The sequence below is a fragment of the Panthera leo genome, chromosome E1 (assembly GCF_018350215.1).
Source record: "Panthera leo isolate Ple1 chromosome E1, P.leo_Ple1_pat1.1, whole genome shotgun sequence".
Classification (NCBI taxonomy): domain Eukaryota; kingdom Metazoa; phylum Chordata; class Mammalia; order Carnivora; family Felidae; genus Panthera; species Panthera leo.
Window position 1 is genome coordinate 19599733 of NC_056692.1, and position 23437 is coordinate 19623169.

The following is a 23437-nucleotide window of genomic DNA, read 5'->3' on the forward strand; positions in this document are numbered from 1 at the left end:
CCTTTTCATGTGTCTGTTGGCCATCTGAAGGTCTTCTTTGGAGAAATGTCCATCCATGCCTTCTGCCTATTTTTAACTGGATTATTTGTGTTTTGGGTGTGGGGTTTTATTTAGTTGTTAAGATTTTTAAGTGATCTCTACACCCAGTGTGGGGCTCAAACTTACCCCACTGACTGAGGTGGCCAAGCACTCCTGGGTGTTGAGGTTTATAAGTTCTTTATATATTCTGCGTACTAAAAAATTAAGTTTGTATTTTTTTTTTAATTTTAGTGTTTTTTTTTTTTTTTTTGAGAGAGAGAAACAAAGCATGTGTGGGGAGGGGTGTGTAGAAGTAGAGAGAGAGAGGGAGACACAGAATTGGAAGCAGGCTCCAGGCTCTGAGCTGTCAGCACAGAACCCGATGCAGGGCTCGAACTCATGGACCATGAGATCATGACCTGAGCTGAAGTCAGACATTTAACCGACTGAGCCAGCCAGGCGCCAAATTTATATTTTAAAAATGTAGGGGCGCCTGGGTGGCGCAGTCGGTTAAGCGTCCGACTTCAGCCAGGTCACGATCTTGCGGTCTGTGAGTTCGAGCCCTGCGTCAGGCTCTGGGCTGATGGCTCGGAGCCTGGAGCCTGTTTCCGATTCTGTGTCTCCCTCTCTCTCTGCCCCTCCCCCGTTCATGCTCTGTCTCTCTCTGTCCCAAAAATAAAATAAAAAACGTTGAAAAAAAAATTTAAAAAAATAAATAAATAAATAAAAAATAAAATAAAATAAAAATGTAAAACAAAACAAAACAAAATATCACATTTGTATGTAAAACAGCTTTAGATTCCAGACTCAGGTTTTTGTTTTCTTTTTACCTACATGAATTCCTTACAGGATATTCAAAATTTGGGAAGAGGCAAGAAAGGTTCTTATTGCATGGATCTGTCCCACACACTGTAGGGCTTGCCCTATAAATGGAAATGCTTTATCCCCAAATCGTTAGGACAACCAAAATTAATCCTCCCACACTTCCAAAATGACCCATGAAGGGATGACGATGCCCCCACTGAGAATCAGTCTAATAACCTCTGCTTGAATGGTTTCGGTGACAAGAAACTTACTAATTCCATGGCACAAAAACAGACCCTCAGATCAATGGAACAGAATAGATAACCCAGAAATGGACCCACAAACGTATGGCGAACTAATCTTTGACAAAGCAGGAAAGAATATCCAATGGAATAAAGACAGTCTCTTCAGCAAGTGGTGCAGGGAAAACTGGACAGCAACATGCAGAAGAATGAACCTGGACCACTTTCTTACACCATACACAAAAAGAAACTCAAAATGGAAGACAGACGTTAATATAACACAGGAAGCCATCAAAATCCTAGAGGAGAAAGCAGGCAAAAACCTTGATCTTGGCCGCAGCAACTTCTTACTCAACACATCTCTGGAGGCAAGGGAAACAAAAGCAAAAATGAACTACTGGGACCTCATCAAAATAAAAAGCTTCTGCACAGCGAAGGAAACAATCAGGGAAACTAAAAGGCAACCAACAGAATGGGAGAAGATATTTGCAAATGACATATCAGATAGAGGGTTAGTATCCAAAATCTATAAAGAACTTATCAAACTCAACACCCAAAAAACAAATAATCCAGTGAAGAAATGGGCAAAAGACATGAATAGACACTTCTCCAAAGAAGGCATCCAGGTGGTCAACTGACACATGAAAACATGCTCAACATCACTCATCATTAGGAAAATACAAATCAAAACCACAATGAGATACCACCTCACATCTGTCAGGATGGCTAACATTAACAACTCGGAAAACAACAGATATTGGCGAGGATACGGAGAAAGAAGATCTCTTTTGCACTGCTGGTGGGAATGCAAACTGGTGCAGCCTCTCTGGAAAACAGTAAGGAGGTTCTTCAAAAAATTAAAAACAGAACTACCTTACAACCCAGCAATTGCACTACTAGGTATTTATCCAAGGAATACAGGTGTGCTGTTTCAAAGGGACACATGCACCCTAATGTTTACAGCAGCTCTATCGACAATAGCCAAAGTACGGAAAGAGCCCAAATGTCCATTGATGGATAAATGGATAAAGAAGATGTGGTATATATATACAATGGAGTATCACTTGGCAATTGAAAAGAATGAAATCTTGCCATTTGCAACTGCGTGGATGGAACTAGAGGGTATTATGCTAAATGAAATTAGTCAGAGAAAGACATATATAATATGACTTCAATCATGAGGCATTTAAGAGACAAAACAGATGAACATAAGGAAAGGGAAGCAAAAATAATGTAAAAACAGGGAGGGGGACAAAACATAAGAGACTCTTAAATATGGAGAACAAACTGAGGGTTACTGGAGGGGGTTGTGGGAGGGGGGATGGGCTAAATGGGTAAGGGGCATTAAGGAATCTACTCCTGAAATCATTGCTGCACTATATGCTAACTTATTTGGATGTAAACTTAAAAAAAAAAAAAAATCCAATAGAAACACACACACACACACACACAAAGAAACCTACTAACTCCACAGCGCCCAATGTCATCTGACTCATCAGGGAGTCACGATTGTTCCTTTTACCTCTGGTGGGAGCACACATTGGTACAAGTCTTCTTCCGTTTGGTCAAACGTTTCAAAAACCTTGACCCAGTACTTCTACTTCTGAGAAGAAACCTCTTCTAAGAATTCCACTTCTAAGAATATATGTAACAATCTGAATAGCCATTAAAATCCCTGTGCACAGAGAGCATTATATATAATGATAGAACTAATAGCCATTTCCCCATTGTTGGTATTTCAAGCAAATTACAGGACAACCTCTCTCTGGACTAGGAAGTTGCCGTCAGAAATCATTTGTTGGCAGCTGTTGGGGGGGGCATGGGTGCTTCTGGGATTTCTTCTTCTTTGCTTTTCTCATTTCTACAATGATTTTTATTTTCTTCCAATTACGTAAGAACAAATTGTATGGAAAGGAAAAACAAAAAGTCACGAAGCCAAGGTTAGAAGCCTTCTTGTGGAGATGAAGAAGCTGGAGAGAAGTGGCATAGGAGAGCAGGCCCCTCGGCCACCAGAGATTGCCCATCTCTTGCCACCATTTGAGCCTTAATCAGTGTATGGGTCCCCAGAGCCACTCCGAGGCTCCCAAAACCAATATCTGGGGACATACAGAACACCCAGCCTGTGGCCTGCAGGGTCACCATGCAGGTGTTGTCTAGACCTTTCCGTTGTGGCTCATGCTCTAAGCTGCACTGGAGGGGGCGGGGGGTGGTGGAGAGAGGCCTGGGGGACCCTGCCCAGATGGGCTTGAGATATAAGGCCTTCTTAAAGGCCCCTTCTTAAAGCGAGTTAGTGGGGAAAAGGCGATGAGACAACATATATAATATTCCAGTAGGATAAAAATGCACATGCCTCTGTGTGAGTGACAGAGATGGAGACAGATGGGGAGAGACAGAGAGAGGGGGTGTGTGTGAGAGACAGAGAGCGTGTGTGAGAGAGAGAATGCGTGAGCATGTGTGCGAGATTGTACACAGGCAGCTCGAAAAGGCACACACCAAAATGCTGCTATTGGCCATAGGCAGGAAGAAAGGCCACATCTGAGGGGTTATGAGTGCAGTCAGATCTGGGCTCAAGTCCCAGCTCCGTCACTTATTAAGGTATTACACTGGAGAAATCAACTCCTCTGTGACTCCGTTTCTCAGTCTGGAAGGGGAGAGGCATAGCACCTACTGCGTAAGAGCGATTGAAACCTGGCATCCGGGCCACTTGGCAGAATGCATGGCACTCCACAAACATTGGCTCCTGCCACCTTCACTGCCAGGGGATGATGGAACAAGACGTTTTTCTGAGTCAAAACCCATACGAACACCCAAGCTACAAAATGAGCCCAGCGGTCCCGCTGGCCCGGCCAGGATGGCTGAGCACAAGCTAAGCGGAAGTCCCCGGGGTGACCTTGGGCAGTGGCCGTCAGACTGGCCCCTTCGATCTGGAGGCGACCACACCGAGGAAGTATGTAGAGGAAAGCCCTGAAGGTAAGACGCAGCCCAGGGTCAGCCCACTGTTGTGCAAAAGACCCAGAGCTCATTTCCACGGCGTTTTGGTGAAACACGAGGAATCAGAAGGTAGAGCATTGGAAGCTCGAAAACCAAATAAGGTAGAAGGACAACAATCAGCCAAGGAGGAAACACTGGAGAAGGCAGGTGACGGAAAATCAGATGAAGCAGGCCTGTAGCAGATGTACTGGAGCTGAAATTTAAGTGTAAAATATGCCCGCTCATCCTTCGCGGAACTGCTCTCTGCTGGACCAGTTACCACAAACAAACCAGACCCCAGAGGACAGCCGTCTGCTTGCCGGAGGAGACTTGGGGAAAAGACGAAATATCTTCACACGCGGAACAAGGGGGAACGACTATCAGACTAAATCCAAAAACATAAAGCTATGGTATGGACTCTTTATGTATTTCCCTAGCATTCTTCACTGTTTACCTTTCGATAAACATATCCCTTATATCCTATTTCAGGGATCTTTGAATATTTAGGTGTTCGATTTCATCACTACTGTAGGTTTATTTTCTCGAGTTATTGTCTTTACGGGTTTTTTTTCTTTCTTTCTCCGGTTTCCATAAGATCTTGTTTAAATTATGACCCGAATTTCTCTAAAACCCCAAAGCTTCCATGTGTCAAAATTATTGCGTCTGTTTATAGTAATTTGGATTTCAGTTCTTAGGTTTTGGAGATCCAGCTCTCCAAAGCCTCCACACACAGAACTTTTATCCTTAATGTCACCGTTACAGGTTATTGAGAGGAATCCTAATTTCTCGGTCTGTTTGCTACCTTGGTACTGGCCGTTAGGATAACTTCCTATATTGGGGCGCCTGGGTGGCTCAATCAGTTGAGCGTCCGACTCTTCCTTTTGGCTCAGGTCATGATCTCCAGGGTCATGGGATTGAGCCCCGCATGGAGCTCCATGCTAAGCATGGAGCCTGCTTAACATTCATTCTCATTCATTCTCTCTCTCTCTCTCCCTCCCCACCTCTCTCTCTCTGCCCTTCTCCCCGGCTCACACACTCCCTCTCTAAAATAAAAAAAAATAATTTTAAAATTTAAGAAAAAGGCTACTTTCCTATATGAATGAGGCCACTCCATACTTTCCTTTTTCATCAGACTGTGACTAGAATACTACCGTGAGTCCGAGAAAACATTCTTGCCAGTTACAATGTGTACTCCTTCAGATCATCGTCTACTTAAGTACAGATTCCAGCCTGTACGCAGATAAATATTCCCCGGTTGTCTCTGTCCACTACAGTTCCCTGGTTTGGGGATCACAAGCTTACTGTGACACACCCCATGCCCCGTGGAGCCACTTGTCAGCTGGAAATGTGGTTTCATTCCACTTCCAATCTGTAATCTCGAACACATTGGACAGTCCATGATGTCAGTGGTAGGTTGTGAATGTTGCCATGTTAAAATTAATTAAAACTTATGATTTGAGCAAAAAAAAAGAAAATTTTTATAAATGAAAAGGATTGCTCAAGCCATATGCAGTGCTTAGTGAAGTGAATGGATTGGTAACCAATAAGGCCTAGTGGGGATTGTGGCTGATTCTTAAAGGTTTTAAGGACCAGATATGAACTGGGGTTCCCCCCAACTTCTTACCTTTTCAGAATGTGTCTTTTGGGCCCCAGGATATTATTTGTTAAGCGATATTTTCTTAATCACACGTGCGCACGTACGTGTCTTCACTGTGGTTCTGAGAGGTGGTGCATCACAAACAGAAATTTGTTTTTAACATAGGAGTGAAAGGAGGTTGATGTTTGCACAAGTTAACATTTGTGTTAACCCAAAAGAGGGCTGAATACAAAGTGTGTATATAAATCTTAAGATGTACTGCTAACTTTTAAAAACAAACTTTAAGAAGATGTTTTTAATCAAGCATTAGATGAGCCCATTTTTTGTAAGAATTAATCTATACCCATGTACATGGAAAATATCTGGAAGAAAATATTCCCCATATTAACACCAGATAAATCTGGATTATAGGACTATGGAGGACATGGTCTTTTTTACATCTTTTTTTACATCTTTTTTTATCTTTTATAGTGATTATGCATTATATATTGCCTTTAATAATCAGAGGGGGAAAAACCAAAAATCCTGTTTTTCAAAAATGACAAAAGAGGGAAAACATCTAACACGATCAAAGTGGGTCACAGTGGCTCACAAGCCAGGGAGTTAGAACCAACCAGAAGGACTTAATGGGAAAGTGGCCCAGGCTAAGCCAGATAACTCCCCAAAGAGTCCCGGTGAGAAGAAAAATCAACCAGCACATGAGCAACTTTGAGGTCAGATTGTTCCAGAAAAGCCAGACATGAACACCAGGGGCTGCCGGTCATAAGCGGAGGACTTGAGACACAAAGGTCACTTGGCCCCAGTCCTTGGAGACGCTTCCAGCCTCAATGAGCCAAAGAAAAGCATGGTGACATCAACGAAGAACCACAACTTGGTTTAACAAACTACTAGCAAAATTTTCAACATCTCTAGAAATGAAGGGAATACACAATAAGACAATAAATCATCACTCCTCACCTAACAACAGAGTGAAGAATTTTTAATGTTTATTTTTGAGAGACAGAGACAGAGCGCAAGCGGGGGAGGGACAGAGAGAGAGGGAGACACAGAATCAGAAGCAGGCTCCAGGCTCCGAGCTGTCAGCACAGAGCCCAATGTGGGGCTTGAACTCACAAACCGCGAGATCGTGACCTGAGCCAAAGTTGGACGTTTAACCAACGGAGTCATCCAGGCACCCCTGTAATTTTTTTTTTTTTAAGGAAATAACCTGAATACTGCTCGACCATAGTTAGAAAGGTTAGTTTTGATACAACCTCTCAGTGGGGGTATTATGCCGCCATTAAAAACAATGTTTATGGAGCGTTTGTAACAACACACAGGGAAATGTTTATGTTACCATTTTAAGTGATACAGTAGGATATAAAATTGTATATAGAACACGATTTTAACTACATAAAAATTCACATTAAAAAAGCTGGAGAGAAATGCTCTAAAATGTTTTACAGTTCCCTGTGGGTTGGCCACGCTAGGAGTGGGGTTCTTTAATCTTTTAAAGAATCATTTTGAAAGGATTGACAGGAAAGTTACAAGAAAAATACACAGAACATCCTCCTCTTACCCGAGTTCCCTACCGTTAACATTCTGCCACCTCGGTTTCGTCACATCGCACACTCACCCTCTCCACACACATCATGTACAATCATTGGTCTTCTTCCGAACCGTTGGAGAGCAAGCTGCAGATAAGATATCCCAGGACCCCTCAGTCCTCCAGGGGGTCTTTCCTGCAAACGAGGACAGTCTAACAGAACCACCACATAACCGTGCGAATCAGGAAGTCAACACTGACGCACATCACCATCAGCACACGCCCCGTTCAAGTTTCACCAAGTGTCCCCACCAACAATGTCCTTGTCCCTTCTGGTCCAATCTAGGGACACACGTGGCATTTAGTCATGGCTCTCCAGGCTCCTTCACACTGCAACATTTTCTCCCATGTTAAGTCTTTCCTCAACAGCTACGCAAAAAAAAAAAAAAAGAGTACAAACCTTTCGTTTTCTAGGGCAACCCTCACCCCGAGGCCTACTGTTTCCTCAGGCCAGGCATTCTTGGACCCACGACGACCACTTACCCGGCGCTGGTAGGGCTAATTGTTTTTAATTTCTTTTTTATGCATTATTTATTTTTGAGAGCAAGTGAGACAGACCACGAGCCGGGGAGGGGCAGAGAGAGAGGGAGACACAGAATCGGAAGCAGGCGCCGGGCTCTGAGCTGTCGGCACAGAGCCCGACTCGGGACTCGAACACACGAACCGAGAGATCATGACCCGGCCGAAGTCAGACGCTTAACCCAGGCGCCCCTGGTAGGGCTCATTTTGATCACCTGATCGAGTTGGTGTCTGTCCAGTTTTTCTCCCAGACAGTCACCATTTTGGCCTTTGTAACGGATAAATATTTTCTGGGGACACTGATAGCCTGTTCCTCATCCACCTGCCAATCGTAACATCATTGACAACTCCAGCCTGAGTCCAACCACCACTAGAACGTTGCTTCCTTTTGACTTACCTCGTTTCCAAAATGTCTACACATATTCATTGGTGATCTCTTGCAAGAAATAGCTTTCCCTTCTTTATTATTTATAGATCAACGTGGACTCACACATTCCTGCTTTACACAACGAGTTTTATTCCATACTCTCATTATTAATATTGATGCACAAATTACCCACAGATCTGATGGATAAGAGCCCCTTCCTGCTGATCCCTCTCGTATGCCCTCCTCATTCTTTGATCCCTACCATACTTTCTGATTTCTACCAGATTTCCTGGCACAAGATGTTTCAGACTCGTCCTTTCTCTGCTGCATTTCTAGAAGTAGCACTTTCTCCAAGAAGACCTGACTCACTTTAGTGGAGAACGGTCCTTGGAAGCCAAGACCCGGGACCTTGGCACATTCATCGCTGCTAGAATGTCATCGCTTCTAGGCCCTCTGTAAATAGACATACAAACACCTATCACTATATATTTACATATGTCTGCATATATACATTAAAATCATGGTTTTAATGTGTGTGTAAGTACACGTAGGTCAAGGAGGTCATACCTGTCTAGCACTCAGGGATCTTTCTAGTCTTCCCTTTCCATGTTCACAAATCACATCTCTAACAGGAAGAAACTGGGTTCCCATTAGACTCAACTTATTTTTTTTGCCCAACATAACCAGCCTCCCAACCACACCAGCTGCCATTTCTGCCCACGGCCCTACACATGCCCCACCTCCTCAGCCAGGCACACTGATGCCTCTGTGAAGTGCCCCCGGTGCCTCACTTCTTCAAACACCAGGTATGCCAATAACTCTGCACAATATTATCTTCATATATTGTTACTTCCTACATTTTTCCTGCTTTTAATGGTTTTTAAGTTTATTTATTTTGAGAGAGAGCATGCGTGTGCAACACGAGCCAGGGAGGGACAGAGAAAGAGAATCTCAAGCAGGCTCCATGCCTCCAGCACAGAGCCCGACAGGGGGCTCAAACCCACTGGGCCGAAATCAAGAGTCGGGAGCTCAACCCACTGAGCCACCCAGGCACCCCTTTCCTTGCTTTTAATTTTTTTTTTAATGTTTATTTTTGAGAGAGGGGAAATACAGATCACGAGTGGGGGAGGGGTAGAGAGAGATAGAGACACAGAATCCAAAGCAGGTTCCAGTCTCTGAGCTGTCAGCCCAGAGCCCGACGCGGGGCTTGTACCCACGAACCACAAGATCATGACCTGAGACGAGGTCAGACACTTAACCGACCCCTCCCAGGCAGCCCCCGGCCTTTCAAAACTCATCTCCCGTGGGGCTTTCTCAGCACCTTCCACCCATCCTCCTCATCCTCACCAACTCAGCTCTGAAAACACCAAATTATATCAAACCCAGTGAGAGACAGTGTGGGAACGACCATAAAAGACACACAAGTCTGCTTTGACAAAAGGGGTTTTTTTCCTTAACAAAGCTTGAATGTCAAGGTGTTGCTTACGGATCAGCGGAAAAGCCACTGAAAGACAGTGGAAGCAAGATGATGTCAGAACCTAAGGGTGCGGGACGGCTGGGAGGGGTGGGCAAGTTGGGACACCTTACACAGAAGTAGATGGAAGGGTCATTAATCCCCACCCCCCCCACACACACACACAAGACACTGGACAGCCGAGGTCACCTGCCAGACAATGCCTGAACAGGACCAGCTTACAGCGGTGGAAAAACAGCTTCTTGTGAGTCTCCCAGGACCTTTGTATGCAGACCTCAAGAGGTTAGGAGATTCATACACACCCCTCAGCCTGGACACCGACCGGCCACTGGCTGAATGACCCCCTCTGCTTATCGCTAAGTGGCTGTGATGGTTACTTTCAGATGTCGACTTGATTGGACCATGGGATGCCCAGATCTTGGTCAAACATTCTGGGTGCTTCTGTGAGGGTGGTTTTGAAGGAGAGCCGCATTTGAATGGGTAGACTGAGTAAAACAGATTATCCTCCCCAGTGTGAGTGGGCCTCACCCAGTCACTTGAAGGTCGGAATAGAACCAAAAGGCTGACCCCCCAGGAAGAAGAGGGAATTCTGCCATCGAACCGGGACATTGGCTTTTTCCTGCCTTCGGAATCAAACTGAAACGTCGGCGCTCCCTTGGGTCTCGAGCCTGCTGGCTTTCTGAATGAAACGACAGCATGGGCTCTCCTGGTTACCCAGCCTTCGGGCTCGGCCTGGAACTATAGCATCACCTCTTCCTGGTCTCTAGCTTGCCAACTCACCCCACAGGTCCTGGGACCTGCCAGCCTCCATAGTCACAGGAGCCAATTCTTCACAATAAATCTCATTCCCTGTCCGTACACACATGCGCACACACACACACACACACACACACCATTGGTTCTATTTCTCTGGAGAACCCTATTACAGTGGCCCAGAGAGAAGCAGGGACTTGGCCCAGGTTCCTTAGCACTTCCAGGTAAGGAAACAAGGACGGGGACCCTCACTTATGGAGTGGCTTCTGCCACGGTGAGGCCTGCCCAAATGGAATAGGCCGCCACTCAGGATGCCAGGCCAGTCGGAGGAGCAGGTGTTTGCAGACTCACAGAGCCCTGGGTTCAAAATCTAGATCTTCTGCAAACTAGCCATGTGGCTCGGTAGTTGGCTGAGCCTCTCCAAGCCCCAGCGTGCGAAGCGGGGAGGATACACCACAAAGCAGCTGGAGGATTACGCGGGCACAGGGCCCAGCCCACAAACAAAGCTCAAGTATTCGATCTCTCCCCTACTCTCTCAACTTTCTTTCCTCTGATGGAAAACTGGCACCACTCAGCCATGGATCTCTGGGAACATCCATCCCTCCTCCTTTCCTCCTCCAGCAAAGCACTCAGAGGATTACAGGGCTTGCCTTATTCGTCCCTCAGTGCCCACTGGCCTCCGGCCCAACGTGACCCACCTCAGAAGAGACCAAGGCTGCCACCCCCCCCCCCACCCCCCACCAATCCCCAAACCACTCCAGGTCCCCGCATCTTACCCAGACTGAAGTGTCTGAGGACCACAGACTCAACAAAGGTTCTTAGAGCTTAAGAGGCGCTTGAGCGATATGTTTGTCCAATGCTCGGAGAAGGATGTGACCAATCCAGGGTCAGAGAGCGGCAGAGCCAGAACCAGAGGCCGGAGCCACGCGTCCCGGATCCAAGTCGGGAAGGGACCCGGAACCTGCACTCACTCACAGTGGCTTCTAAGGAGACTTGGACTAAGCCAGTGATTCCCAGGGTGTGTTCGGGAGCAGTACCAGCACCTGGGCTCTTCTTGGAATGCAAATTCTCAGACTCCTCCCCCAGACTCTAATTGGTCCAAAAGTGCGGGATGAGACCCAGCAACCTGTAGTTTAACAAGCTCACCCGGGGATTGGGAACCACTGCCCTAAGCCAATGGCTCTTAATACTGGTGTCCATTAAAATCACCTGCAGAGGCTTTGAACCAGGACAGGGCCCTTCCCTCAAAATGCTAATTGAATTGGTCCGTGCTGGCCTGGACAGCTAGAGCTTTGGAAGTATCCCAGGTGATTGTAAGGTGCAGCCCGGTAGAGAACCCACCCCCCCGCCCCACAAGCTAACCCCACTCACCTGAATTTCTCACCCTCTATGCTCTCAAAAAACTAGGCTGGAAAGACGCAGAAGGGGACCAGGGGCTGAGTATGTTCCCAGCCAAAGTTGGCTCCTTGTCCCTTCGTTGCCATACCTATTGGCCCCGTGGCTGCCAAGGCAAACCTTTCCTCTGCATTCCTGGAGGGGCTCAACCTCACGGCCTGTGTGGCACTCTTGGCGGGGACACTAAAATGTAAACCTTCGGCCCAACACCTCACTAATGCCCCATTCCTTCATCTGCAGTATGGGGAATCATAACTCGCAGGAGAAAAATCCCAGTACGGCAGCGTTCCGTCATCCAGCTGCCACCCACATCGCCAGTCTCCTGCCTTGTTTCTTCCCACCACGTTCACCTTCTCACCTGCACATGTGCCGCCCTTTCTGCCCACAACGTGCTTCTCAGCTTCTCTGCCTGCAAACTTCTGCTTATCCTTCAAGACCCTAGTCAGTTGTCACCTCCTCTTTGCGGCCTTCCATAACTGCCCTGTTAGGCAGGGCTCTTAGAGTGGTAATCCACAGAAGCCTAACTCAAGTTGCTTTAGGCCTGGTATCTGGTCATCAGTCTCCTACTTTTGGTGCTGGTTTCCTCCAACTTGCCCTTGTTCCCCAGTAGGATGGCTTCTTGGGGTGACCAGACTACCCCCAGCGTCTCCAGGCTCACATCCTATCAGTGAGCAGCCCCAGCAAGTAAGAGCATCTCTGACCCAATAGCTCCAGACAAGGCCCAGGGTTTTTCAGTGGCCTGGATTGGGTCCCATGCTGTCCCTGAACCCAGAAATTCTTGAAGCCTGGGGATGGGGTCAGCACAAACCAAACCAAATGGGTGAAGCAGGAGAGGTGTGATTCCCAGAGGGAAATTAGGGAGCAAGCACCAGATGGAAGAACGGGAACTCAGCCACATCAACCTGCAGCATGAGGCCTTGAATGAGTTAGGACTCCTCCTCTCTGCTCTGGAAGGTTCGGAGCTCCCCCTGATTGGAGCATGGCAGTTACTGCTTGCCACTTGGCTTTCCACACATCTGACCCTGGCTGCATAACGTGAGCTCTGAGACTAGAGACGACAGACTAGCCAAGTCTATGGCAGCCAGATGACAAATCTCTGACAGAAGGGCAGGCTTCTCCCTGATGGAGGAAATGGCACGATAATCACTCTTGGGGCAATGTGGTCATTGTGGAGAAAATACCTGCTAATGGTGAAAAGTCCAGGATGGTAGGAGTGAACTAGTGGAGAAGAAGAGAGAGGAAAATTGCTCTGTATGATAAAGTTGAGAGTATGGCCACCCAACGAGGAGCTGGCAGGAAGACCTGAGAAGAAGAGAAGAGAAAGTTCTGGAACCCCTCAGGAGCAGACTCGAGGCTAGACAGCCAGTGTCTCCCAGAGGCTGGAAGAAGACAGAGCATTAGAGGTGACGCTGGGCGGGCTCTACCCCTCTGACTCCTTCAGAAGTTCAGCAAACATCGGCTACACTCAACAGCCTGTGTTTGCAGCTGGTTGGAGAATCAAGGGGAATGTGCTGGGTTCTTCTGTAGACTCCACACAGGGCAAAGAAAAGAAATCATGCACAGAAGGAAACATGCAGGGGAAGCAAGAATTCAGTGGAAATATACTGAACACCATCGAATTTAAAATGGCTAGAGGGCAACGACGTGGATGGAGCTAGAGTTTATTATGCTAAGTGAAATAAGTCGGTCAGAGAAAGACACATACCATATGATTTCATTCGTACGTGGAATTTAAGAAACAAAACAGATGAACATAGGGGAAGGGAAGGAAAACTAAAATAAGATAACAACGGAGAGGGAGGCAAACTATAAGAGATTCTTCACAACAGAGAACAAACTGAGGGTTGCTGGGGGAGGGGATGGGCTAAATAGAGGATGGGCATTATGGAGGGCACTTGTTGTGATGAGCACTGGGTGTTGTAGATAAGTGATAAATCACTAAATCCTACACCTGAAACCAATCTTCACTATATCTTAACTAACTTGAATTTAAATTAAAACTTGGAAGAATTAGTTGGTTTCTGCTCAGGTCACGATGTCCCAGTTTATGAGTTCAAGCCCTACTTGAGATGCTCTCTCTCTCTCTCTCTCCCTCTCTCTCTGCCCCAACCCTGCTCATGAGCCCACGTGCTCTCTCTCTTTCTCTCAAAATAAATAAACTTCAAAAAAAAACTTGGAAGAATTAAAAATAATAATAGATGATTATAAATGGGGGCATCTGGGTGGGTCATTCTGTTAAGTGTCTGACTCTTGATTTCAGCTCAGGTCCTGATCTCATGGTTTGTGAGATCAAACCCCGTATCGGGCTCTACATTGACAGTGTGGAGCCTGCTTGGTATTCTCTCTCCCTCCCGCTCCTTTTCTCTGCCCCTGCCCACTCATGCTCTCTCTCTCCCTCTCAAAATAAATAAATAAACAAATATATTTTTTAAAAAATAAAATAATAAAATGGGGGGGCATCTGGATGGCTCAATCTGCAGAGCATGTGACTCTTGATCTCAGGGTCGTGAGTTCAAGTATGGCGTGGAGCCTACTTAAAAAAATAAAATGGTGGGGCGCCTGGGTGGCTCAGTCGGTTGAGTGGCCGACTTCGGCTCAGGTCACGATCTCGCAGTCCGTGAGTTCGAGCCCCGCGTCGGGCTCTGTGCTGACAGCTCAGAGCCTGGAGCCTGTTTCAGATCCTGTGTCTCCCTCTCTCTGACCCTCCCCGTTCATGCTCTGTCTCTCTCTGTCTCAAAAATAAATAAATGTTAAAAAAAAATTAAAAAATTAAAAAATAAAATGGTTAGAATGGTAAACTTTCTGTGTATTTGACCACATTTTTTTTAAAGAAGTAAAAATGGGGGCACCTGGGTGGCTCAGTTGGCTGAACATCCGACTTTGGCTCAGATCATGGTCTCATGGTTCACGAGTTTGAGCCCCACATCGGGCTCTGTGCTGACAGCTCAGAGCCTGGAGCCTCCTTCAGATTCTGTGTCCCCTCCTCTCTCTGCCCCTCCCCTGCTCCTGCTCTGTCTCTCAAAAATAAATAAATGTTAAAAAATGAAAATAAAACACTTTAAATAAATAAATAAATAAATAAATAAATAAAATAAAGAAGTAAAAAATGGGGCACCTGTCTGGTGCAATTGGTGGGGCATGAGACTCTGGAGCTCAGAGCTGTAAGCTCAAGCCCCACATTGGGTGCAGACATTAGTTTAAAAAAAAAAAAAAAATTAAAAAAAAAAAAAAAAGAAGTAAAAATTATCTGCATGGTGGGGACAGGAGGAGAATTCAGGAGAAGTAGGAAACTGGAGCCCGAGCAATCGCCAGACGTGGGAGTAGAGCCTCACTAGACCTCCCATCGTCCATGCACTTGACTTGGGACCAGTTTTTCTTAAATGTTAAGGAGAAGGGTGATGCTACATGGCTCAAGTCAAGTTACTGTTACATTATAAAGAATTAATAAATACATTACTGTGATTGTTATGATGATTATCTATTCCATGGCTCCATTTCACCAGTATGGAGCAGACGAGAAACCTAATACCATATCTCACTGATTCTAAGATTCCCGACTTTTCGCAGTTTAACCATCCTGAAACTGTGCACCTTACAAATACTAGTAAACTACAGCTGGCAGCATTTTATCTTTTCTGTTGGTACATAAAATAGCAATGCTTCTTTTTTTTTAATATATTTTTAACAATTTATTTACTTTTGAGAGACAGAGAATGAGCAGGGGAGGGGTAGAGAGAGAGAGGGGACACAGAATCTGAAGGAGGCTCCAGGCTCTGAGCTGTCAGCACAGAGCCCGACACGGGGCTCGAACCCACGAACCGTGAGAGAGATCATGACCTGAGCTGAAGTCGGATGCTTAACCAACTGAGCCACCCAGGTGCCCCAAAATGGCGATGCTTCTTGAAGCATCTGCGTAGCTCAGTCGGTTAAGCCTCCAACTCTTGATCTTGGCTCAGGTCATGGTCACACATTTTGTAAGTTCAAGCCCTGCTTCCCGGCTTTGTGCTGACAGAGCGGAGCCTGCTCAGGATTCTCTGTCTCTCTTGCTGCCCCTCCCCCCGCCACGCTCTTGCTCTCTGAAAATAAATAAACACTTAAAAAAAAAAATAGCGATGCTTCTTACAATCACTATTCTAGGTCTGTTTCTCTGCGTTCCTTCTCAGGGAAGTAAACTTGGACATGCCCTCAAATCCATATCCTCCGGAAGCACAGGGACGTTCTGACTGTGAAGTGCGATATTGGGGGCATTCAGTCCACTGAAAGCCAGCTGCCCTGACCACTTCTATTTTATTAAGTCCGACCCCAGCCCGCAGAGGGCCTGCACAGCTGGGAAAGATGTGTCTGCAGAAGGAAATTAGTTTCTCAGATGTGCGATGTTTGCAGAGGAAGTAACACATGGTGTTTACTCCATGAGCCCTGCATCCTGCACTTATGAGTCGCCTGTGCCCCTCGAAGGACCACACGAGGACACAGGGCCGGGGGACAGCCCATCTACGTGAAGGTAAAGGACAGTTAGCAATCACCTGGGAAATGCGGGGGACAGCCCATCTACGTGAAGGTAAAGGACAGTTAGCAATCACCTGGGAAATGCTCTGCCCTCCCTGTAAGGAAGTGCTCTCTCACTTAAGATCAGCAACCCCAGGCCTCTTCCTGAGCCACCTTGGAGCTCTGTGTCCGACTGCCTTTGAACCCTCCATACCAGCTTGTGTTAACCTGGCCTGAGATCCTGACGAGGATCTCAGCAAGGCCCAGAAGACTAAGTCTGAGCAGAGCCCTTGGAGGAAGGCAGCACGGTGTGGCAGCAAGAATCAGGGACAGGGGCAGCCAGATAAAATATCTGGGTGTCTTGTACTTTTATTTGCTGGCAGCCTAATCTGGGGCAACCCAAGGGCCATGAATCTCTGGACCCCCATGGCCACCGGACACAGCCCCCTCCTCCTGGGACCAGCATGGAGGCTCCAGGCTTGGTGTTTCCCGAGGGGACAGCATTTCCCCCGACTTCCTCACACTTCTGTGGGACGCTATCTGCAGGCCACTCATCTTCTGCTGTGAGCCTCACGACCTGCCTCTTTCAAACCAGAGGGTCCAGCTATGAGCCTGACAGGGCCGGCTTCAAGGGCATGTAGGTCAGCAGAAAGACATTCAGGTCCTAATCCCAGAACCTGTGAATATTACCTTCTAGGGAGAAAGGGAGTTGGCAGATATGATTAAGAATTTAGAGAATGTCCCAGATTATCCGGGGTGGGTCCTAAATGCCATCTTCCTATACCACGGTGGCAGCAGATTTGACGACAGAGGCAGTAGGAGGTGTGACAACAGAAACAGGAAGTGAGGTGATGGAGGAAGGGGGCCCGAGCCAAGGCGCACGGGGGGGGGGGGGGGGGCTCCACAAACTGGAAGGGGCAAGAAACGATTCTCCCCTCCAGCCCCAGGAGGGAGTACAGTCCTGCCCAGAACTTGATTCCAGCCCAGAGAGAGAGAGAGAGACGCAGTTTCAGGGTTCTAGCCTCAAGAACTACGAGAAAACAAAGTTGAATCATTGTAAGCCACATGGTTTGTGGTAATTTGTTACGGGTCACACAGGGCCTGTGCTCAGAAGGGCCCCACCGTTGATTGAACGGTCCGCAGGGACTATCTTAAAATTCCGATTTTTGAGCACATTTTCATTTTGCCCTGGGCCCCACAGTAGCCGCTCCTGGGTTCTGATATACTTGCAGCTCTCACTCCAAACCTGCACGTCGCCCAGAGCATCAGTGTTACTCCAAAATGGGGCAGAAAGGCCTTGTTCTGGTATTAAAGCAACCCTATCTCTTACAGGAGAGCGTGCAAATTTTACATACATTTATTTTTTTTTTAATTTTTTTTTTTAACGTTTATTTATTTTTGAGACAGAGAGAGACAGAGCATGAACTGGGGAGGGGCAGAGAGAGAGGGAGACGCAGAATCTGAAGCGGGCTCCAGGCTCTGAGCTGTCAGCACAGAGCCCGACGCGGGGCTCGAACTCACGGACCGTGAGATCATGACCTGAGCCCAAGTCGGATGCTTAACCGACTGAGCCACCCAGGCGCCCCATACATTTAAACAGTACAGTAGGAGAGTTCTTTTTTTTTTTTTAACATCAGTATTTCTGTCTCTCCATCCAGTGTAATCTACAATGTCATCACCTCCAGGAAGTTTTCGAGGATTGATCACACAGAACTGGTGGTGGAGTCAGCCTGCTCTCTATAGATCAAAAACTCCCTGGGCTCTCCAGCCTCCCTCACTGCTCCTGCTCCCTAAGACGCATAGCTCTGTTAGCATATTTGTGGCGCAGACCCTGTCTGGGACTCAATGGTCAGCAATCCCAGTTGACCCAGCAATCCCTGGGTCAAAGTCATAGCTTACTTAGTCAGCTGGTGTTTGAACAGGATTGCATGGGCTTTGGAGTCAGAGAGTTGAGAGTTTCAGTCTTGCCCCACCAAGGACCAAGCACATATTCTTTCAATCATTCAACTATGACCTGAGCCCCTGCTATGTGTCAAGCGTTGTTCTAGACACAGGTGATAAAGGGGCACATCGTGTTGTGTCTTTTCAGTCTGGTATCATGGCCACCCCCTTACAGTCTCCTCTACAGAGGGAAAGCCAGGACCTTATCTCCCAGCATCTTCTCCCCTCTATGTTTCTGGCTTAGATACTATCAATGAGAGGTATGCAGAGGAGATTTGGAAGTCAGAAGAGAAGACATTTGCCTCTGGAGTGGTTGCAGGCAGATGGGGGACATCATGTTTACAGCAGCTTCCAGATAAATGCCTGCAAATTACTTGTAGGTAGGTGAGCTAGCCAGCAGCAGCTTTCTGGAAAGTCTTTAAGATTCACAGCAGCTTCTGGGCAGGCTCTTAATTTTCCAGGGTGCCTGGGTGGCTCAGTCGGTTGAGCATCCGACTTCGGCTCAGGTCACAATCTCACAGTTCATGAGTTCAAGCTCCACGTTGAGAACAGAGAGCCCCCTTCGGATCCTCTGTCCCAGCCCCATCTCTGCCCCTACCCCAACCCCTCTCTCAAAAATAAATATTTAAAAAAAATTTTTTAAATTACTTTCCTTGTCACAACAGATTGAGATACTTGACAACCAATTCCAACATTTCTCGAAATTCACGGCGGGCTCTAGGTGAGCTCTTGAGGACCACCCACTTTCCCGTGGCAAGCTGAGACCAGCAATGCCTCCATGGTCTTGACACCCCACGGGCCTCCCTACAATGGTGTGAGCCTCTAATTCCATGAATTAAAACCCTTCACATGTGGAATCTAGAGCACGGCCCCTGTTTTCCTGAGTAAGCCATAGCTGAAACCAACAGCCCACAAATCAAAGCTCCTGTCCTCCAAAGAGCCTGTATTTCCAGTGGACCGAGGCAGAACATAGACAATCAAAGGAATAAATAAAAGTTACTTTGGTTAAGGTGGTCAAAGGGGCCCTCTCTGAAAAGGTGACTTTTGAGCTGACTCCTAAATGATCCAAAGGAGGCAGCCATGGGAAAGGCCGGGAGAACTTTCCAGACAAGGGCAACAGTGAGTCAAAAGGCCCCAACGAGAGAATGAAGGTGGCATATCCAAGAAATAGCAAGAGGCCTTCGCTGTTAACCGGACTAGAGAAGAACACCCCTCCCACCTCCAAGCTACCGCTACTGTCTAATCTCTACTTCGAGAACCTGTGACTGTCTGCAGTGATCTTTCTCAGCCTTCTGTTTACTGGACTATTGTCCATCTTCCCTTATTATGATATAAGCCCATGTGCTCAGGGCCTTGACTTGTTGAACACTCTGTCCCCGTGCCCAGGCCAATACGTGAACGGCGGGGTGTTTAATGGCTGGGGAATGACCCAGCAAATGAATAAAGCATATAAATGTCATCACGGAGGTATGTCCAATCAGTGTCGAGGAGGGAACGTTAACCCTGCGCGGGCTGAGCGGTGGACTCTGAAGGTTTCTTCCTGACGATCTTTGAGTGCTACTCTAATGCAAGACAAGTAGGCCCAGGTGAGCCACAAAAGAGGCCTTTGATTTTGCACTTCTGGCCGTGTTTATCCAAGTGCCGTGTGCAGTTTGGCTCAGTCTGACACAGACATTCTCCAGGGCATTAAGTGAGAAAGGAGTTTCAAGGCTAATTATTGCTTGCTGTCATACAACACAGTTGCCCCTGTAAATAGAAACCGGCTAAGCTTCAAATCCAGGAAGGTCTCCAGGTGTGTGGGGAGAAGAGTTTTCACGGGGAAGACCTCTATATTTGCCTTCGCATGGACGCATAGACAGACAGACTTTTTTTTTTAAAGCCTGAAACGTTTGTCCAGTTATGTTGCCATGGTGACACCCAAGAATGAGAACAAAAGATGTGGCAACTAAAATCAATTGGCCACAGTCAAGTTGCTAAGGCCTCATGGTCCTTCCTTCCCTTCCCCTCTCTGCTCCTCCGACCTTGGGCTCCCATGATAATTGAGGCACAGAGGAAGTGTTTGGTAGCCAAAGTAAAGCGACCTTTTTTTTTTTTTTTTTTAATTTTTTTTTTTTAACGTTTATTTATTTTTTGAGACAGAGAGAGACAGAGCATGAATGGGGGAGGGCAGAGAGAGAGGGAGACACAGAATCGGAAGCAGGCTCCAGGCTCCGAGCCATCAGCCCAGAGCCCGATGTGGGGCTCGAACTCACGGACCGCAAGATCGTGACCCGAGCTGAAGTCGGACGCTTAACCGACTGAGCCACCCAGGCGCCCCAAAGCGACCTTTTTAAAACACAAATCTGATCATGTCGGTCCCCCATGCTAAACCAGTCAGGGCTTCTCTGTTTGCCACTTGACTAAAACCCTAACCCCTTATTGTGGTCTGTTTGGCTCTGTATGAGCCTCCCTGCTGATCATAGAATTTTACTGTCCCTTGGGCCTCTGCCAACAAGGGGTATCAACAAGCGAAGGGCTCTCCCTCCTCGATACCTTGGTACATGCTCTTCCCCAGTTGCCTGGTCATTCTAGGTATTTGTCACCTCCTGGTGTCCGTCACCTCCCAGCGACCTCCCTGACTACCCTATGTGAAGTGGCTCACCCTAAAATTCCCTCCCAGGACTCCATGGTATTCCTTTCTAGCCCTGCCTCCAGTGTATATTTGTACATTTATTCACCATCTGCCTCTCCCACTTAATTAGAAACTCTTTAATGGCAGTCTATTTGTTCACTCTTATAATCCATTGCCCAGCCCAATGCCTGGCATGCAGTAGGCACTCAATAAACATTTGCAGTGAATTATTTAGCAGCCATCTCCACCCTGAGGGAAGGAAGGAGACCAAGCAGCACATTTCCTAACCCAAGGGGGGAGGGAGAGAGTAGGGAAGTGGGGGTACCCAAGGACCTTCAGGGAGTCTCAGCTCAGCTCATGCTGAGAAGATCAAGGAAGATGGCCAGCATGTGGCCCCAGTCCCTGGGGAGGCTCCTGCTGTCACACCCTGGGACAGACCTCTCCCTCTTTGTCCCTCCCTGGTTGCTCTCTAGAATTGGGGAGCAGTTGCCTATAGGTGGGACCATGAAGAACTCACTTGCAGGTTAAATTACTGGTGCTTAGGAAGGCCAGTCATTCCTCAGAGCATCTTTTTTCATCTTAATAATAATCGTCACTGGCTTCTATCAGCATACCTTCTCTGCCAGAAATTGTGCTGAGAGCCCTTTACAAGTACCATCTCATTTAGCCCTTGCAAAAGTCCTATGAAGTTGAGGTTACTCTCCATTTTTCAGATGAAGGTGCTAAGTCTTAGAGAGGTTAGGAAAATTCCCCAAAGTCACAGGGCCACTAAACCTGAAGAGCTTGACCTCTTAACCATTAAGTAAGACCGCTATTTCCCCTCCAACCATCCTTCCACATCCCCATCAGGCTGAGAAAAACCTGAGGTCCCGTCAGTAGGCATGAGGATTAGTCAGGGGCATAGGGCTGGGGGCACAACTGAAGAAGCTGGGTGTTTGGCCTTACTGAGACGAGGTCTATAATTCTGTGGGAGAGTATGGGGATGAATTAGGATGATTAGAAGTATAGTAAGCAAACTGGAGAATACTTCTTCTTAAAGGCTGAAAGCATTAGGCATTCATGGTAGCTGCCACAACAGACAGATCTTGAAATCCCAGTGGCTGACGCTGTTGTTGGCTCCCCTCCAAGAGGTGACTCTGGAGCCCAGGCTGCTTCCATCTTGCAAGTCCACCATTGGAGTCCTTCCCCCCCTCAAGCCTCCTGGAGGGGGAGAGCCACAGTGTGCAGAAGGCTTTGGGCTGCGTTGGCCTGAAAGGGCCATATCATGTCCTCTTGCATTTTCGTTGGCCAGAATATGGTCACATGGTCTCAGTTGAACTGCAAAGGAGGCTGGGAAACGTAAACTCCTTTGTTCCCCAGAATGGAAAACAGTAGGGTGAACACAACATTGTTTCTACCATGTTGTGTAAGAAGTAAAATGTAATCATTGCAAATAATCCAGTTAAAAAATGGGCAGAAGACACAAATAGACGCTTTTCCAAAGAAGACACCAGAGGGCTAACAGACACATGGAAAGATGATCAGTATCACTCATCATCAGGGAAACACAAATCAAAACCACAGTGAGAGATCACCCCACACCAGTCAGAATGGCTAAAATTAGCAACATAGGAGACAACAGGTGTGGTGAGGATGCAAAGAAAGGGGAACTCTCTTACACTCTTGGTGGGAATGCCAACTGGTGCGGTCACTCTGGAAAACCAGTGTGGAGGTTCCTCAAAAAATTAAAAGCAGAACTACTCTACCATCCAGCAATTGCACTGCTAGGTATTTACCAAAGGGTACAAAAATACTGATTCAAAGGCATACATGCACCCCAATGTTTATAGCAGCATTATCAACAGTAGCTAAATTATGAAAACAGCCCAAATGTTCATTGACTGATGAATAAAGAAGATGTGGGGTGTGTGTGTGTGTGTGTGTGTGTGTGTGTGTGTGTGAGGGAATATTACTCAGCCATCAAAAAGAATGAAATCTTGCCATTTACAATGACATGGTTGGGAGCTAGAGCTAAGATTTCACTCATATGTGCAATTTAAGAAACAAAACAAATGAACATGGGGGGAAAAAGAGAGGCAAACTGGGGCGCCTGAGTGGCTGAGTCGGTTAAGCGTCCGACTCTTGGTTTTGGCTCAGGTCATGATCTCACAGTTCCTGAGATCAAGCCCTGCATCGGACTGTGTACCAACAATGCAGAGTCTGCTTGAGATTCTCTCTCTCTCCCTCTCTCTCTGCTCCTCCCCACTCACGTTGTCTCTGTCTCGTTCAAAATAAATAAATAAACTTAAGAGAGAGAGAGAGAGGCAAACCAAGAAACAGACTCTTGAGAACAAACTGATGGTTACTGGAGGAGAGGTGGGCAGGGGGATGGGTGAAATAAGTGATGGGGATTAAGGAGGGCACTTGTGATGAATGCCTGGTGTTATATGCAAGTGTTGAATCGTTAAATTCTACACCTGAAACTAATATTGCACTGTATGTTAACTAACTGGAATTTAAATAAAAACCCGAAGGAAAGAAAAAAAATTTTTTTTAACGTTTATTTATTTTTGAGACAGAGAGAGACAGAGCATGAACGGGGGAGGATCAGAGAGAGGGAGACACAGAATCCGAAACAGGCTCCAGGCTCCCAGCTGTCAGCACAGAGCCCGACGCGGGGCTCGAACTCACGGACCA